At 42.0% G+C, this 4,452-nt stretch overlaps 1 pseudogene; it reads left to right on the top strand.

The window, feature by feature from the left end:
• The first annotated feature begins 3,028 nt into the window (after window positions 1-3,028).
• Window positions 3,029-3,897, top strand: LOC102015698 (annotated as a pseudogene).
• The last annotated feature ends 555 nt before the right edge of the window (window positions 3,898-4,452 follow it).

Below are 4,452 nucleotides of genomic sequence, written 5' to 3'. Positions count from 1 at the left end.
CCTTATTACTTACTGAAGTTGCTGTCTCCTACTCTTAAATTTACCTTCAGTGCAAGTGTTCAATACTACTTAATCATACTAACATTTTTGTCATTTTTAGAGTTTCAGCCAGTTTAGGAAAAATTCTACAGAACACTAGAACATTGACAAGGCATGAATGTGGGCACTGGTCCATGTTAATCCACTAAAATGAGAACTCTCCACAAAGAGAGATATTAACCTTTCTTGTGACACTCCAAAAACTGGCAATTTAAACTACAAATAAGCATGACTTCCAAGGAACTGCCCCAGTAATATGATGATACAGAGAACAAAAAGGCAGGATGTGGGCCACCAAAAGCTCTGTTGCTGGCTCTTATCACCACTCGATGCTACTTGACCTTGGGCAAGTGATAAAGCCCAGTTCAAACATTCACATTCAAGTGGGTAACAGGGCCAGTCATATGCTAGTAACAACATGAGGGCCACATCATGCTAGTCTAGGCAAATCTATCTGAAAAGCAGGGACAGATAGGATCAGAGCACTTCTATAGTAAGAAAGGGTGAAAAGCTCTGAGAATCCCAGTCTACACAGGAACCGCTCCAGATCCTATCAATTCCCACCTCCTTGGGACCTCTTCTCTTGTCATTTTCCCTCAATCTCCACTTGCTCATCTTTACTATTCCCTAATATCAGTTCTCATCCTAATGTCTGTGGATGAGGTAAACTAATGACATATTTAGACAAAAATTGATGAATGTGCCACAGTGGACCTTCATTAATGGAACTCCTGAATGAATGACCATCAGGAGAAAAGATTCAAGGTATGATGTACAAGACATAAGAGGCAATGATCAGCAAAGCCTTTCATAAGCAAATCTAAAGAAAAACTGACTATGTAAGATAATAATGTCTCATAAATAAAAAATAGAACTAAAGTACCTAGCGCAACAGCATGTAAATGGCAAGAGAAATAATTTGCTTTAAAATTTATATGAGTTTTAAGGAGGAGGGTATAAATGATTAATTTCAGAGTTGAGAAGTTAAGAATGCATGTACTAAGGGGGAGACAGCAGAGCTGAATAGAAGAGCCTCATTCAGAGTTACTCAGAGAAATTAAACTAAAAACACAGGTAACTCAAAGAAAGGGGAGGTCATATAACCTGAAAGCAAAATCAATCTGAAATAAGAGACTCATATATCAAACAAAACATAGATAAAGGACTTAATAAAATGTCAGCCAGCCCACATGGCTGCTGGTGGACTTCCCACCATACTTGGAATCTTAAAAGAAGAGAAATGGATATATTAAAATAGTGTGGCTAAATCAAGCCATACAGGATACACTTGGGATAAGTTCCCCTACTTCTGCCTTCCTCCAGACAGAGAATGCTATAGCAGAGTAGTAAAATATGCTGGCACACACAGAAGTAAATGAACTGCTCCCTCCCTGAATATTGGCCAGTTTTCCTCCTCTCCCTTCTCCCCCTCCTCCTCCTCCTCCTCCTCCTCCTCCTCCTTCTCCTCCTTCTTTACTTTTCCTTTCCTTTTCTTCCCTTTCCTTTTGTGCACCAGGGCACTAACTGGAACCTCTAGGAACAAGATTAAAGACTAGAGGGGTGCATAGTAAATGGGGTAGGTAACCCATCCCCTGTGACCTGTGGTTAGAGAGGCACAGGGTATTAAATAGCCTTGCACCACAGGACTATGCAGCCCAGGGCTGTCCTTGCCTCAGGCAGTAGGAACAGAAAAGCACCCTACACCACCCTACCAATAAAGTTACAGTGTGGAGGTGGGTGGTGGTGGCCACAGACTTTGTAAAGCAATGAATGGGAAGTTAGCACTTCTCCCTTGGGAGAGGAGTAAGAATTGGGAGTGAGCAGCCTTGGACAACAATGGCTGAAGCAGAGGACCACACAGCATCCCACTCTACCCTGCAACAAACAACCCAAGACTACAGAGACTTGCCAGTGGAAGAGGAACACAGAAGGTTGAGCAAGGTCCAGGAGGAGCCAATGGTGCATGGGACTGGGAATAGCCCCCTGTCTCCATCTGAAAGCAGGAAAAAAACAGGAAGAGAGATGTTGAAAGAAACAGCTAAGGAAACAAGCTGCTAAGGGAAATACATAAAGTACTGGCTGAAGACTCTGGCCCCAGGTCCCCACACCTGGATGTCAAGATCAGCCTCAAAGCCAGCACAAATTCTAATGCATGCTAAGCAGTGTTATCTAGTACTTTTGGGCTCCCAGTTAACACCACAGGAAGTTTGTTTATTTATTTTATTTTTCTTCTTTCTTTGCTGGTTCATTTCCTTTTCCTTTTCCCCCTTTTTTTGGGTCTTTTTCTTTTACCTATATTTTGTCCCAATCTATTAATCTTCTTTTCTCCTTTCCTCAATTTACCTCTCTAGACTTAATCATATTTTCATATGAGTGAATAGTCTAATTTTTCTGGTTAACTTTGATAATCCCTTGCTTACTCCCTCATTCTTTCTCCTCTGCCCTCTTCTCAAGTTTCCCAAAACTTGTGTGATCATCCTTTGTTCTCCAGCCTTGCTTCTACTTTATTTCTTTTCATTTATTTCTGTTTTATCCACTATCCATCTTAAATTTTTCTACCAGAGGGTAAAACCACTCTACAAGAGGAAACAATTTACATACAAGCTCCCAAATAATAATAATAATTATCATTATTATTATTATTTTGCAGTACTGGGGATCAAACTCACAACCTTGCACTTGCCAGGTAGGCGCTTATGCCACTGAGCTATATCCCTGGCCCCAAGCTCCCAAATTATGACTGGTTTTGTTATATAAATGTAGTTTTGCTCCTATGGTTTAAGGTACAAAATTAATAGTTACCACAGTTTGTCAGGTTCTAAACTTTGCTTGATGCTGTTGTTATTGCTAATTATACTACTTTAGCTAGGAGTCCTACTCAACCATAAAGAAAAATACATTTGAGGACTCCAGGTCACCAGAGCCGTTTCAGCCACTGCTACAGAGCTGAGTTTCCAGGAGATCAAGGCAGCTCCCCCAGGAACTGAAAATGCCAAAGTCAATCAATGTCCAGGTTACCACCATGGATGCAGAGCTGGAGTTTGCCATCCAGCCAAATACCACTGGAAAGCACCTTTTTGATCAGGTGGTTAAGACTAGTGGCCTCCAAGAAGTGTGGTACTTTGGCCTCCAGTATGTGGACAATAAAGGATTTTCTACTAGGTTGGAACTTGATAAAAATGTGTCTGCCCAGAAAGTCAGGAAAGAGAACCTCCTCCAGTTCAAGTTCCAGGCCAACTTCTACCCTGAAGACATGTCTGAAGAGCTCATCCAGGACATCATGCAGAAGCTATTCTTCCTCCAGGTGAAGGAGAGGATCCTTAGTGATGAGATCTACTGCCTCCCTGAGACAGCCATGCTCCTGGGGTTCTAAGTCATGCAGGCCAAGTTCGGAGACTACAACAAACAAGTGCACAAGTTGGGGTACCTCAGCTTTGAGTGGCTGATTCCACAGACAGTCATGAACCAGCACAAATTCACAAGGGACCAGTGGGAGGACTGGATCCAGGTGTGGCACACAGAACACCATGGGATGCTCAAAGATAATGCTATGCTGAAGTACCTGAAGATTGTTTAGGATGTGAAGATGTATGGAATCTATTATTTCAAGATCAAAAATAAGAAAGGAACAGACCTTTGACTTGGAGTTGATGCCCTTGGATTAAATATTTACAAGAAAGATTTTAAGTTGACCCCAAAATTGGCTTTCTTTGGAGTGAAATCAGGAACATCTCTTTCAATGACTGGGATCATTTCCAAAGTATCAGGCCGCAAAGGCTCAGGGAGGGAGGTTTTATGGAGTTGCATGCAAGAAGCACAGTACCTGGCTGTCTTTGGTTCTTACAGTATGCATTATAGTGACCAGCTATGCATCACGGTGATCAGATGTTTCTAGGAGACAGAGGCAACTGGAACTGCAATAGGAACTATTACCTGGGCAACTAAGAAACTGAAGTATACTGGCTGGGAGGGCATCCTCCCCTTTATTTTCCCAAGCAAATCTTTACTGGGCATGTTATATGTGATCTTCTGAAAAAAGGCCCAATTAGGAGCAATAACATTGGGGCTGTCATTGGTCCTAGGATAGGCCCTAGCCAAGGTCCCCAAGATAAAAATTTCTATCAGGAGTCTATGGTTTGTTTCCCTTATTATAGAGTTTTTCCCCTAAGTTGACTCTGACAAGGGAGTGAAGGAGTTAATTTGATCTAGGAGAGCATCCAGTGTGCCTTGTTTGCTCTTCAAATCTTTATCAGTAAGGCCTGGTAAAGGCCTTACTGGTTATTTTGTATTCTCTCTGGGTAATCATCCATAGAGCTAAGGCAAAGCAAGGACTAGGGTAAGCAGCACAAAAACCAAGGGGAGTAATGCATTGAGCTATGGAGCAATCCTGTGAAAGGTGTCCTCATGCCTCAG

Source organism: Chinchilla lanigera, unplaced genomic scaffold (assembly GCF_000276665.1).
Source record: "Chinchilla lanigera isolate Chin_1 unplaced genomic scaffold, ChiLan1.0 scaffold00059, whole genome shotgun sequence".
NCBI lineage: Eukaryota > Metazoa > Chordata > Mammalia > Rodentia > Chinchillidae > Chinchilla > Chinchilla lanigera.
Note: the sequence above shows the minus strand (reverse complement) of the source record. Positions and strands in the feature narration are given on the sequence as shown.